Raw genomic sequence first — 15,911 nt, forward strand, 5'->3', positions numbered from 1 at the left:
TGTAGAGGTTATTGACAACACGTATCCCTTTTGTCAACCATGCACCCCAGAAACATGTCAAATCTCCTTTTTAAAGTTAGCAGCTGGAACTCACTTGCCAGGGGATAGGAGTCATCAGTGGAGATGGAGCTGGCCAGTGGCTGTACCTGCCTAGTGTACAGCGACTGTAGGCACAGCTGTGACTCTCCAATGAGCCGACCAGACCATTTAATGATCTGGTTCAGTGAGTTCCTTTCTTTTATGGGGTTTCCAAACCATGACACAAGTGAAAAAGTTAAAACCGACTCAATGAAAGCACGATAAAAAAGTGTCATCATGGTCCTATCAATGTGGAAGCGGGACAACTTCCGCAGACAGAATAAACGCTGGTGTCCCTTCCTGCTCACAGCTTCACAGTTTAATTTAAAATTCAAAGTGGAGTCGATGATAGTCCCGATATACTTATAAGATTGCACTTGCTCGATGGCTTGTCCCTTGATTGTGATGAGTTCAGGTGTATTGGCATTTTTCCTAAAATCAATGGCCATGTCTTTTGTCTTGGCTTCGTTGACCTGTAGGTGTGAGTCCTCACACCACTTGACGAAGTTGTCAACGACAGGGCCGTGACTGTTTTCTGTTCCTTGGAGCAGGCTAACAATAACCGAATCATCTGCGTATTTTAAAATGAAACGGTTCTTAAAAGTGCTCTGACACATATTAATGTACAGTATAAATAACGAGGGTGAGAGCACGCACCCTTGTGGTGAGCCTTGTCAGATAAAAAGCCATTAACTCTGACCCTCTGTGTCCTGTTTGTTAAAAAATCTAAAATCCATCCCACAAGGTTATTGCTCAAGTTAAAATGCTCTAAAAGTCTCTGTGTTAAAATGAGGAGACTGACAGTGCCTCTCATCATTTGTTGTTTTATCATGTTGATGTTGTGCTGAGTTTCTACAACATATACAGACCACCTTGTTATTATCATGCTTATAGTGGGACCTCTGCTCTTTCCCTGAATGTATTCCTGTATCTGCAACTCTGATTCCAAAAAAAGTTGGGACGCTGTGGGAACCATGATTAAAAACAGAAAAGGATTAGCAATCTTTTCTACTTTTCCGGAATCAGGGTTGTACGTCCTTTTTCTAACAGTGCCATTGTCTTCTCCTTTGGGACGCTACCACCGTTTTGTTTTTCTCTTCCACTTGCCTGTGTTCCCTAATTTGAGGAAAAATGGAAGTGAGCAGCAGACACCTCAAAGTATTAGCACAATGCTTTTGCTCACCCTAACCCTGAGGTTTTCTGGATTACAAGTCATGGCGTGTATGGTTTATGGTAAATTTTTTTTTAATTATTTCTTTTTTGGGGGGGGGGACCATACATACAATCAAAAACAAGTACTATGTCAGTGTGCCTAAGATATTTATCACTGCATTAGCAGTGGTAATCCATTTTGTTTCTATTCATTCCTGTTATCTGTAATAGACCTTTCATTCAGTATGGATTTTTAATGTGGCATGTGTCCCTGGTGACTGAAAACAGACAAAATATAGAAACTATGGCTGATCTGTAGAGTTACCTAAACCCTCCAACTTACCCAAACACAGGCATGTCCAAACTATTCCATAAAGGGCCATGTAGCTGCAGGTTTTTGTTGCAACCAATCAAGAGGTCAAGTTATTATCAGCTGAAGACTGCGATCAGCTGATGAAATGAGTCCAGCCTGGTGTGCTCCTCCTTGGTTGGAATGAAAGCCTGCAGCCACACGGCCCTTCATGGAATAGTTTGGACATGCCTACCCTTTTTTTTTTTTTTTTTTTTTTAACAGAAACCTTATAAATTCCTTTCATTTAGTTTTCCTGAAAAAAAGAAATATATAAGACACATGTTGCTAAATTGAGATTTAATGAAAATATTACCATTTCTTCTTGTTTTGTGGTAATGACGCCTCCACGGCCCACAGCGCCGAGTGGGCCGGTCAGGGAGCTGGTGCATTTTCGTTACACTGTTGTGATGTGTTCCTTGCTACTTGCCTCTGTTTTGCTGTTTCGGTGTTATGTTTTGTCATGGAGGCCAGCGTGCCTTTACTTTTGCCTCATGTTCATGCTTTATATAAAATCTGAGTCACAGTGGAAATGAGTTTGGAGCAGGATATGTCAGACCAGCCCGAATTTCAAGCCAGTTCATCTCTCCAGTGCTCCATGGGAACATTTAGCATTCACAGTTTGGACTGATGGGAAGCCATTAGCATTATCCAAACAGAGAGTTGTGTAAATGTTGGGGAATTCCTTGAAACAACATGCTGTAACGCACCGTCACTGCTGCTGGTGCAAATGATATATTACTGTCTGAATATTATCACTGCTATTATTAACATTATCACACCCTTATGAAGATTGTTGAGACAGAAAAGGCCCAAAGACAGTCAGATGTTTATTGTCATGCACAACATGCTGTATTGCCATTAAGTATTAAAAAGTAATCTTTTTCCTTTCTTTCCTTGATTGCAAGGCAAAGCATTTGTGACGAAACCACGAGTGAAACGAAATGTGACACTTTTGAAACAAGGATTCATAGAAAGTTCTTGGTGTGTGTGTGTGTGTGGCTGTGGCGTAGGCCAAGGAAGCCCTGATTCTCACATTCTCAGAGACCTTTGTTTTATTTTGGTTCACTTTGAAGATATTGCAGAATGATAGAGGATGAATAAAAGAACGTATCAGTTATGTCGATTCAAAAACCAGTGAATTCAAAAACATGCATGCAGACCAATAGATAACCAATAATCAATAGAAGTACTAGCTGTAATATGTTAGTGTAGTTGCACTGCAGTAGCATTTGCATAGCAAAGCTATCAGTAGAATTACCAGTACCAGTAGTAATATCAACAGAAGCAGTGAAAGGGGCAGTACTGGCAGTCGGAGTCGCTGTAGGCCTTGTTGTAATGGCTTTCTAACCGAGGGACAGGACTTACGAGAGTCTGCTACCTATACGCCATTCTGTTTTTGCTCTTGGTGCATATGTTACTATAATGACAGAAAAATGTGATAAAGCCTTTAAATGAGTGACAATTTACCCATGTTCCACAAAATTTAAACTGTGCTCCTCTTTCTTTGTAAAAAGCCAAAACAGCACTTTTGGCAGCAGCACCCAATTTGTTGTCATGTCAATAGTTTCACTTCCAGTTTTGCTGTGCTTGCCACCATTGGGAATGATTATTTTCATAGCAAAGAAAATAGCAAAGTAAAAGCATCCCTCATTTTACTAGAAAAACAGCAAAAAGTGTGCAGTGTGTGTAGCACAAATGTTTTTTCCAGTTCTTTTCATCATCTGCTGATGCCTGAGTGAGATAAACACAAAACACAAATAAAGAAAGAAAGAAAAAGACTTTTTAAAAGTTCAGAAGAGCAGTTCAAATGTTGGACATGCTTTTTAAAAAGATCAAATGCAGCAAAGCCAAGCATTATTCTGCTAGGATGACGCTTTGGTTCACTTTGAAGATATTGCTGTGCTCAGCTGATGTCAGAATGATAGAGGATGAATAAAGGAATGTATCAGTTATGGCTTCAACCAGGGACAAGGACAACGGGCCGTTAATTTATTAATTAATTTAATTTCATTAATTAATTAATCTCTTGTTTTGAATAGGTGGATACCTGCATTATATGTGTTTGTGTGTGTGTGTGTGTAATAATAATAGATTTTATTTATAACGTACTTGACATTTGAACACAAATCTCAAAGTGCGCAACATCATCCAGAAAAAAAAAGTATATATATATATATATATATATATATATATATATATATATATATATATACACACACACACACACACATATATATATATATATATATACAGTGCCTATCATAAGTATTCACCCCCTTTGATGTTTTACCCTTTTATTGCTTTCATAAATCAATCATGGTCAATAAAATTTGGCTCTCTTAACACAAAAATTTATTGGAAAAAACTCTTAATGTCAAAGTCAAAGTGAAAACAGATTTCTATAAAGTAATGTTAATGAAATAAAAATTTATAAATAAAAATAATTGTTTGCATAATTATTCACCCCCTTTTTTATTTAATGGTCTAATTCAATAGAGGTCTATCAAATTGTTGTCAATAATCTCACAATTAGTGAAATGAAGATGACCTGAGTGGTGTGGGTGTGTTTCAAGTGATTGAGTTGTAAAACACCTGTGTCTGAAAGGTCCAGAGAGTGGTTGATCAGTATTCCTGGCTAACATTACACCATGAAGACAGAACACTCTAAGCAACTCAGGGAAAGGGTTATTGAGAAGTACAATTCAGGGGATGGTTACAAAAAAAATTCCAAGGCACTGAACATCCCCCGGAGTTCAGTGAAGTCAATTATCAAGAAATGGAAAGAATATGGCACTTGTGTGAATCTGCCTAGATCAGGCCGCCCTCGTAAACTGAGTGACCGTGCAAGTAGGAGACTAGTGAGAGAAGCCACCAAGACCCCTACAACTACTCTGAAGGAGTTACAAGCTTCAGCTGCTGAGATGGGAGAGACTGTGCATGTAGCAACTGCTGCCCGGGTTCTTCACCGGTCAAAGCTTTATGGGAGAGTGGCAATGAGAAAGCCACTATTGAAGAAAAGTCATATTAGATCTCGACTAGTTTGCCAAAAAGCACGTGCAGGACTCCATGGTCAAGTGGAAGAAGATTCTTTGGTCTGATGAGACCAAAATTGAGCTTTTTGGCCATCAGACAAGACGTCATATTTGGCGGAAACCGAACACTGCACATCACCAAAAACACACCATCCCCACTGTGAAGCATGGTGGTGGCAGCATCATGCTATGGGGATGTTTCTCAGCAACTGGACCTGGAAGGCTTGTAAAGATAGAGGGCAGAATGAATGCTGCAAAATACACTGAAATCCTGGGGGACAATCTTTTTCAGTCTGCAAGAGAACTACGACTTGGGAGAAGATTTATTTTCCAGCAAGACAATGATCCAAAACATACTGCAAAAGCTACACAGGAATGGTTAAAAAAGAACCAGGTAAATGTTCTGGAGTGGCCGAGTCAAAGCCCAGACCTCAATCCTATAGAGAATTTGTGGCTGGACTTGAAAAGGGCTGTTCATGCCAGATACCCACGCAACCTGACAGAGCTTGAGCAGTTTTGCAAAGAAGAATGGAGCAAAATTGCAGTGGGCAGATGTGCAAGATTGATTGAAACCTATCCACACAGACTCACTGCTGTGGTTGCAGCCAAAGGTGCATCTACTAAATACTGACTTAAGGGGGGTGAATAATTATGCAAACTATTATTTTCATTTATATAATTTTCTTTTATTAACATTACTTTATAGAAATCTGTTTTCACTTTGACGTTAAAGAGTTTTTTCCAATAAATTTTTGTGTTGAAAAAGCTAAATTTTATTGACCATGATTGATTTATGAAAGCAATAAAAGGGTAAAACATCAAAGGGGGTGAATACTTATGATAGGCACTGTATATACACATATATATGCATTTAGGGTTAGGGTTGTCCATGTCAGATTAAAAGTTGGGCTGGTCAGTCATTTAGCAAAATAATAGCAGCTGACAAAACATTCTCAGCTCAAGATACTCTTACCTCCCTGTTCTGGAGCTTTCAATTAGGATTTGAAGAAAATTCAGATTTTATCTCTATAAGAATGCATTCACCCCAAAACAAAACATGACATGCAAAAAAACATTTAAAACATTAAAAACTGTTTTTTTTAATCACATGTTTTAGTAAAATTGTTTAACCGATCACAACAGATCTTGTGATACTACTGTGTTGAGCTGGCAGCACCCCCCACCTGCCACCCCTGGATGGCTGATCTGAAACTGAAACTGAGGTATTTTCCATCTGATAGGAAGCGATCCGTCCACAGCTCAACCTGCCTCAGAGGAAGGGCGGCTGCGGGACGGATGGCTGTGATGGTCTGCTTCTTATTTACATGTGAGTATTAATGTTTCATGATAGTGTTTAATTGAATCCAAAGCAACAAAAAGGGATGCGACAGGAACTCCAGGCCTGTTAAACCACATCATTTGTGGTTTAACAGGCCTAATAGTGAGGAGGGCTATTCATATTAAAAAAAAAAAAAAAAAAAAAAAAAAAACCTGACCCAACTGTCCTCCCACTCAGACCCTCAGCCCCTCCCTGGAGTGTTACCTAATGTTACGCATAATGTAGTTAATATACAGGATTTGAATTAGCCTTTCAAATAGGAGATTAAGGGGTGCAAAATCTTATCAAATTCTCTGAGTTTGTCTCTCAGAAAGAACCTAATTCTTTCTACATGCAGAGTTTCTGTTAACTCAGTGAGCCAGTAGCTGTGTTTCCATTGCCCCTAGAATTGCGCAAATCCTAAATGTCGCAATAAAAAAACGGTAATGGAAACACCTAAATTTCGAAAATCCTCTCAAATATCGCAAAAACATTTTTACGCTCTCATGAGGTGGTTTTTCAGACGTGTCGATATTTAGGTGTATCGCAAAAGTGTAATGGAAACACTTTTTTTCGCATTTACACTTCCCCGAGGTCAGCGGACTCCCCGTTTCGGGACGGCTGCATGCAGTCAGATATAACGTCTTGTCAGTTTTGTAGTGTATTTTGTATGTTTTCTGGATCTCAATAAGTAGCAGACAAAAACACTCCAGCTGTTCCAGCTGTCATGCTGGCTGATCTGTTAAAGACAATCCGACAACTGTGATTTCGTCCTGTGTGCACTTTGCAAAATCTAGTCATTCCGTTTTCATTAATCGTGAGATGAACTTGTGATGAGTGTGTGCACCTCAGCTATGTGGGAGACACGCGTTCACGCCATTAACTTTAATATTTACACATAATTGCTGATAGAAAATATGTTCAAAGGACACTTCAGTAATTTACAGTCCTGTATTCTGCTGCTGCTCCGCCGGCGCGAGCTGACGCTGTCAGAGCGAGCCTCGCGTAATAACAAAGTGATCAATAATAGGCCATTAAAATCAGTGATCACTCTAAGTCAATAGATCATTTCTTTATTTCACCTTCAGCATGTGCTTTTTAATTCTAGGGCTTTGTGTTAAGTTTTACTGACGCACAGCACGCACACACATCTCACGGGAAGTCCGAGAACTTAGGAGAATTTCGGCTGGTTCGCAAAACACTGTTCAATGGAAACACCTGCAAGTCGAACTTTGCCGAAATTTCAGAAATATCGCTTTTATTTTGAGAACAACTGTAATGGAAACGCAGCTAGAGTTTGACAGTGGGCACTTCTTTCTTCTTCCAAAAAAGAAGAATGAGTATTTTTTAGCAGTGAGAAGTCCATGAGATAGTATGAGATGAGAGTAGTCTCTACCTGTAGTCTCCTTGCACCTACTGAATTTCCTAAAGTGATTAGCACTGGGTGTGGTTCTAACCCCACCTTCAACATCTTTGAAAAAATTCTAAATATCCCTGACCAAAGGTTATGCAGGTTGGGGCACAGGATATACTGTAGCTGTGCAATAAGTTTGCATTTGGTGAGCCACATTTTTCGCATTGAGATGAAATTTCTGGAAATATTTTGTGTAATTTTGCCTTTGAATAATGCAATCTATGCAAAATTTAAATCGTATTAAACGATGTTGTGCGTTAACTGAGCAAGTATGTATATATTCCAGGCTTTTATTCCAAATATCCTCTGACATTTGCTTTAGACATACAAACAGGTATGTTCTGGAGGAGATATAACAGCTGCGGGAGAAATATAATTTTAACAGCATTTGTTTTTCCCAGCAAAGAAATTGGAAGCGTCCTCCAAAATTGAATGTTATTCCTGAGTTTATCCATCCAGGGATCAAAATTGGCCTTAAACAATAAATTAAAATTTTTAGTAATAATTATTCCCAGGTACTTAAATTTTTCCCTGGTTATCCTAAAGGGAAGTTGATAGCGCCATTCATGATCTATAATACGAACTGGCATGAGCTCGCTCTTGTCCCAGTTGACCCTGTAACCCGCAAAGGATCCAAACAGATCAATCAAGGACAGAAGTGGTGGTATTGAAGTTTGAGGCTGTGATATGAAGAGGGGAATATCATCCGCATAAAGAGCTATTTTACTAGCAGTGTACTTTTTATTATATCCATATATTTCTGGGTGTGATCGGATTTTCTCTGCAAGGGGCTCTATCGCCAACGGAAATAGCAAGGGACATAATGAACAGCCCTGCCTAGTTCCCCTGTGCAACTTAAAATTAGGAGAAAGTGTATGATTGGTCAGTATTTTGGCACGGGGGGGTTATTATATAACAATTTAATCCATGATATAAACCAATTACCAGTTTCAAATTTATTAAGGACTGCAAATAAGTAGGGCCTTTCGACCTGGTCAAATGCCTTTTCGGCATTTAAAGACAGTACCAAAAGGTCCTTATTGGGATGCTGTGAGGAATATATAACATTAAATAAACGTCGCAGATTAAAGTATGAGTATCTTTGGGGAATAAACCCAGTTTGGTCTGGGTGTACCAGCCTTCCTATCAAAAGGCTCAGTCTTTTGGCTGAGGCTCTTTCAGTTCTTAAACGGCTCTTCATTTAATGCCACTTCCATCTTATGTATATCATGTATCACTTATATTGTTCAGTGTAAGTACACCAAGGCCTCCAATTGCCTGAATACCATAAGTGCACATCCTGTTTGGTACAAAAACCTTAAATAATGTAAAACACATAAAACAATATGACATGTGTATTGAATGTTCTATTTATACTGAACTACACTTTGCATGTTGGAGACCAAGCAAGTGGAAGAATGGGAGGGAGGGATGACACACTTAGTTTTCCCTAACAAACAGAAATAAATGGATGCTTTTATCAGGATTTGTCTGCTTGAACTTTTGTATTCAATGAAGTGGGAAAAAACAAACAAATCCAAAAAAGCCTTTGAAGTACTTGTGCTATTATGCTACCACAGATACTTGGAGCAGTTCTTGACAAAATCTTGCTTCTGGTGACGTGTTTTTTTTGCCCTCAGGCGGCTTTGTACAAGTTTGCAAAGCGCATGCCATTAACTGCACTGTGACTCAGGATGGTAACCAAACAACGTACAGCGTCTCAGACGTGGCTCATGTCTCAGGTGTGAAGGCGTCCCACTGCGATTACTCCTGGGCCAATGCAAGCGTAAGTTGGACAAGCCAGAACAGTTGAGCTCAGTGTTTTCCCACCTTTCTTACATGATATATTTTCTATTTTTTCCCACGTGTCTCCTCGCAGGCATTTTGGCAAAGAGAAGCACTGTTGCATTTTGTTATTACCACTATATTTATGGTTCCATTCAGTTTAAATGTGCTATTAAGCAAAGTCAATAGGTCAGCGTGCACAGTAGCAGTGCCCTGGCACAGGCACACCTGAATGGAGTGCAGCCATTGTTGATGTTTTATACTGTGCTATGATGTATTAAATGATCTGCAGTGAAAAGGTGGATTCACTGCTAAAATATGAATAAATATCACTCACATGTTCATCTGTAGTCACGTGGGCATTGTCTGTGACTTGCGGCGTGATAGCCAAGCTTGTTTGATGAACATAAGACTGTATCCTCTCTGGAACAGACGTGTGTCTGAAGGTTTTTAGCTCGGTTTGTGTTTATTTTTCCTTTCTATGTTAACTTCAGAAACATGTGCTTGCAAATAACGAAGAGGAAACCCCGAAAGTGGTCATGAGAAACGCCGTCAACGCCCTCGTCACCTCCAAATGCTTTGAAATGATCTCCTATACGCGCACCTGTGTCTCAGAGGTATTACACTCTAAGCATGTAAAACAAATATTAACTATGACGTAGATTCTCTGAATAATGTGAGGTAAAGTGTTTTACTCCAAATAACACTGTGTGCTCAGCTGATTGAAGAGTGAGGTTTTATTCCCCCTGACAATCAGATAATGACACTATGGATAAGCCATGATAACTTTGACATCGCAGGTACACTTAGAGCTAAAGATATTGATTTTTGATGAACCCCCGCAAAAATAATGTCCCTGTTTGTCCCTTTTTTCTCCTCTCTGTAGGGGGAACAATACACCACTGAGTGCTCAAGTGAGTCACATTTCCTCTCAGACTTCACTCTGGCTCTGAGGGGTATTTTAAATTAAACTGACTGTCATTGTAAACATTCTGTTCTACCATTTACCTCATGTCAGATTGTCCTGTCAACTTGTGTCTTTGATGGTAATTTTGAGTGTATTTTCATTAATTCAAGAGCTTTCTTTTCACAGCCAACTGCACTCAAAATGTTCGGTTTCAGGAAGAGAAAGGTAGGGATCAACTGAAAGTCTAAATTATACAGTTATGTGTCGTATCATTTGTGGGTTACTTTCCTGAAAGGATCGAACAGTCATCTAAAGATACAAGGATCAGTCATGGGCAGAAAGGCCTGTGTTGACGTACAACATGATTTGAATATTCTCTCTCTCTCTATCTCTGTATTTCCTGTTTCAATTGGAGAAAAAAAGCCCCTCTGTCATTTTCAGGCCGCGGGTAGTACTGTTTTGGCTTTCCTTTGCTTCCGTTCATTCATTTCTAGACAGAAACTGCATGTTTGCTAAATCAGCTCAACTCATTTGTCTCCCACAGATTGTATATTGCTCTTGTTGTTTATACACTTATAGAGTGTAAAAATGGCTACATGTCTCCCTGTTGTGTAGATTTCCATTCAAATTATGCATTAATTGTAGAAAACCAAAAGAGAATGCCTGTTTCATGTTGATTGCAATATTTGAATGAGCAATCTGACTTTTGAGGTGAAATAAAATGTTATATTTTGGTAGATTAACTGTTAGTCTCTTTTTTCCTGACAGAGAATTCCCACATCCTCATTACTGTGATTGTTGTCACTGTGCTGCTGGTGATGGTGATGCTGTTCTTGTGGATGCGGTTCCCTGCACTGAATATGCTCGGCCATAATTGGACCTGTGATGTAGTTTGAGTTAATGACAGGTGATCTCTCGCCCAGGCGGGCCAGTCTATATAACAGAGGGTGTGTGGTGTTAGATCTGGATCCCTGTACTAACAGCAGCATTTATGCATCTTTTGCATGTGTGGAAAAAAAGAGATTAATTCATTCATTACAGCTCAGCTTATCTGAAAAATAACAAAAAAAAGCCTTAGAAAAATCTCTTTCATATTACATCTGATACTCTTATTTTATATTGTCTCTATGGTATTTAGATTTACATATTTACTGTACATGTTTATCAAGTCACTGCAATGTATGCTTAACCCCTTAACGCCGATTGTTGCAAATTCGCATCATACCCCTTTAATCCACATTGCAGCCGAATCGCATGCATTCCTCTGATGCCGGTTTGCATATTCAACACACATCTAGGAACCTTTTGCAAGCACTGGACCGTTTAAAGTGAAAACTACATCTGTTGTGTTGTTGTTACAATGTAATGGTTGTAAGCCAATTTTGTGGCTGTTTTGATGTAATAAATGAATTTTGAATACACAAAAAATATGTTGTTACTGCATTTAAGCATTGAGAAAAGTGGACATATACTGTTTGTTTGAACCCTATTCTAGCTGGTGCTATAATGTAAATAGTTGTAAACAATTTTGTGGCTTTTAGATAGATACTTTATTAAACTCCAAAAAGAATTTATGAATTTTGAAAAAAAAGTATTTTTATTGCATTTAAGCATTAATGCCTGTTACGCTAATTTGCATCATACCTAAATTTATATCTATTGTATGTGCTATAGAAAAATTAACAAACTCCTCCTAATTTAGGATCAATTTGAAAGCAAAAACACAAAGATTTTTTTTTTTTTTAATAATTCTAAATAAATTCAGGCATCAAGGGGTTAATATATCATAAGGCCTACTTTGCTAAAGCAGCTTTTGGTCCAAAACCTGCTTTATCACATAATTAAATTGACATACAAAAAAGCATTGTTTTGTATTCAGCTGTGTAACTGTCTCTTCCTTGTGGACTGTTTCTTCTGCTCCTGTAGCAACTGAATACTCCCCCCTAGTGGATAAAAAAAAATTACATCTTATTATTCTACTGCTGTATTTTGCACTGTAAATGTGTTGATTTATTAACTTATTGCTATATGCATGAGAATATCTTTTAGATTTTATGAACTGTCTTGAGCCAGAAATGTTTCATCTCAACAAATGAGGCATCTCATGATCTCATATATAACATATAAAACTCAGTCAGGACCATCAACACATATTATTCTCAGCTGGTATAATAAATGTGTACACGTTCTAAAGTGTGACAGGAAAAGTGAAAGCAGAGAGATTCACTATGACTGAAATATCCAGCAACCGTTTTCTCTCACACTTACCCCGCCCAAAAAAGAGCCTTGACAATAACTCAAGTCAACACCTAACAGACCGTATCTGAGCAGAACCCTTAATCCAAGTATCTAATCCATGTTTGTACTTTATTATCTGTAGGAATCATCAATGCCACAAAATGTATGTTGAATGTCATGTAAGTGATAATGTAGAGTGAGCAGTTTCCTATGAAGAAATAAACCTCGACAGGATGACCTAGAATCCCGATGCGAAGAGCACGGCCTACTACTAAAACATTCAACAATGTGACACCAAATAATGATTAAAACATATTTTATTGATTTAAAATTAACAGACTCTCTTCTGTCACTGCTCTCACTACACAGTGAAAGTACTGAAGTAAACATGCATACAACACATACAACAGGTCTACTTGAAACATGAGAGAACAACATTAACAATCACTGTTTTATGGAAACTTCATATAGAAAAACAAGAATGTGTGAGAATATAGTTGGATGATGTCACATAAAGTCTTGATCAAATTGTCGAACTTCACTCTAATAATAAGTGTGTTTTAGACGGTTTCAGATAAAAGAAGCATTTTGAATAAGTCGGCTTGGACTTCAGGAAATTGTAAGAAAAATTTTCACTATATTCTGACATGATTACATGTGATTACACAGAGATGAGACCATCTCCATTCCACTTACTGTTACTATGCAACTTCAGCTGCACCTGTGAGGATTATTTACAGTCAAAAGTTTGAACTTGAGCACTCCCCCCCCCCCCCCCCCCCCCCCCCCCACCACGTTTACCGTCCGCGCGCACGTTCTTGTACCAGGCACGTGCGTGGCTGGCAGACTGGCGCGTGCGTAAGATGATTCGCGGCATCTGTTTGTTTTGCAGTTCACTAATTTATGAAAGGAGGTGAGTTTGTTTTAGTCGAGTTACATTTTGGTAGAGCAATAATACTGAATTCAGTTGGTTTGCATCCACCTAAGGTAACTAGCCACCTATCGTTACGGTTTACCTTTGAAAGGTATTTGTGACGTTAACGAAGTTGGCTAGCTAACATTAGCTAAAGTCTGAATGAAGGACTGCAGCTAGCTAAGGTTAGCGTCGGTGCCCGCGGAGTTTTTACCGTTGCCTAAATGTTGGAAACTCATCGCTATCTAGCTAGTTCGGTAACGTAACGACAAAGTGAAGTTTGCAACTTGTCAACTTCACTAACTGCAACGTCACGTAAAGTGTTCCTCTAAGGGAGTGTATTTAATGTTGGTTTTTGGCTAACGTTAGCTACGAACTTAATGCTACATTGAGGAACTTCATTGAGCAAGCAATAAGTTAACTTCCATGTCAAATAGATCTCTGAAACGTTTAGCTTTGTTCAAGAAAAAAAAAGGTTTTCTTAAATTTAAGGGAAAATTATACATTTGACTTAATGCAGGGTTATGCTGATAATGACCGATAGTTTGAAACACAAGACATTAGTATCATATGTTTGAGGACGCCGACGATAAAGCAGAAAATGGAGGGAAAAAGTCATCTTTCATTATATCACCTTGACTGAGCATGCATTGAAATAGGATAGTGATAAGGCCAAAGCAAGAATGAGACTTTAGAAGCCAAAGTGTCCATGTTTACTTTTGAGTGAGAACATTGTTACAGAACTATGTTGATGCACTTTCACCAGTATGTATGTTATGTCATATGTTTTTAGGAAGCATCAAAAGACCCATTCTCCTCTATCTGATAAGGTGTGAGACTGTTTGTGTTCTCTGTATCAGACATCAGGCTTTAAATGAGGAGTGACTGCACTAAGACAGAGGTGGTGGCCATGGCACAAACAGCTCAAAGTGAGTAAGACCGAAAGTCATCTTTTTGACTCTTCTCTTGTTGGATCTTATGGAGGAGCTAATGAACAGAAATATCTTTGCTTTTCTTGAAATTACTGATTATGTACGGAAGCCATGCGTGTAACTATTTTTTTAAGGCTGTCGTCTCGAAGTCACAAGTTTCTTTTTCGCCATCTTGAGATAACAAAGCTAGTTTTGATAACAGGTTTCACTATCTCTAGAAAACAGAAGGCTGATTTATTGATATTGAGATAGTTACGGCAAAACAACTTTTCTCTGCTTCAGCCAGCAACTGCTCAAGTAATAGCAGAGGTAAAGACTTTAAGAATTGACCACCTGATCTCTGGTGAACATAAATCATAAGAGGAAACTACCTTTAGTTTTCTGGTGATAATGGGTTGATTTTTTTTTCTTAAGATTACAAAGCTCATTTACCCGAGATAACAAAATAATGAATACATGATCTCGATAACACCATTAAAATAAGTAATTGCAACCACAGCCATTCTCGGTTTCAGTAGATGAAATACTAATAAATATATTTAACTGTGAAAGTAAACTATTTCAGATACTTAAATTTAGCTCCAATCAGTGTAATATTCTTATTCTGTCATTTGTTCAATGATAATCTTACTGAAGGTAGTTAACTAATCTGATGTGTTTTTGTTTTTAACAGACATGGATAAAAAAAGACACACAAAGTGCAATATTGTCAGTAGGCTCGGGCCAGCCAAATTCGAACACTTGAAGCCTCTTTCTGTGTATTCAAGGATGATCACTTGTGACCAAAAGGCCAGTCTGCATCAGTTTCGTAATCCATTCATCAATTTTAAAATTGAAGTCATGAACAATTATGAGAAAAAGAGGAAACCGGATAATTCAAGTCCCAATGATGGTTATGATACTCCAGCAAAAAGGGCTTTTAGTCCAAAGGCTTTGTCCCCAGACCTTGGATGTTTCATGGACTACTGCAGCCCTTCTGCCAGACAGGACTCTGTGTCCCCTTTTGCCATCTCTAAGTCTGCCTTGTTAAATAAGACACAAGCTATTAGGAGTGAAATGAAACAAACTGTGAGCTCTGAGCTACAGTCAGAACATGTGAAATGTGGGTTCTCAACAGAGCCAGGGGATAGTAAAGGGACTGTACCACACAGTCTGAAGTATGGGAAACTCCTCTTAAATGTTCCACCCGCCTTTGACTGTGATGTTGACGACATCTTGGGCCTCAATCCTGATAATGTAGACAGCTGCAAAAGTCCAAGTAGTAACACATTTAAAAATATGGCAGTTTTAATTCCCACTGTGGCACACAGACGAGAGTTGGAAAAAGGAGATGGGCAAGTGGCGGAAGAACGCAAGGAGCTAAAGAAAGAAATGGATCTGAATGTTAAAGATGTAGAGGAGGACAAGGGGTACTTCTCCATGTCGTATATAAAGGACCTTAAAACAGGGAAGGACCCCTCTCAGTTAGGATACCTTCAACTGCCCCCAGCTGCCTCTAGCCCCCTGCTCAGGAAAGTTGAGGTTGAGGTGCCAGAGGATGACTGCCATCCTGAAGATTCATCTGAGCCAAAATGTCATGAACAAGCAGCACTGGCTGGACAGCACATTTCCTTCACAGTTAGGGATTTGTGTCCTATTGTAAGTGGGCCACTGTTGGAGTCCAGAAACTCTCCAGTTGAGTCTTTAGAAGGGGACGTTGAAGAGGTCTGGAATATTGGTCTCCCCATATTTGAATCATCTGTGTGTCACAATGTCACTGTGAAGTTGAATGCTGGTAGTGAGCAGAGTAG

The sequence above is a fragment of the Chelmon rostratus genome, chromosome 15 (genome assembly GCF_017976325.1).
Source record: "Chelmon rostratus isolate fCheRos1 chromosome 15, fCheRos1.pri, whole genome shotgun sequence".
NCBI lineage: Eukaryota > Metazoa > Chordata > Actinopteri > Chaetodontiformes > Chaetodontidae > Chelmon > Chelmon rostratus.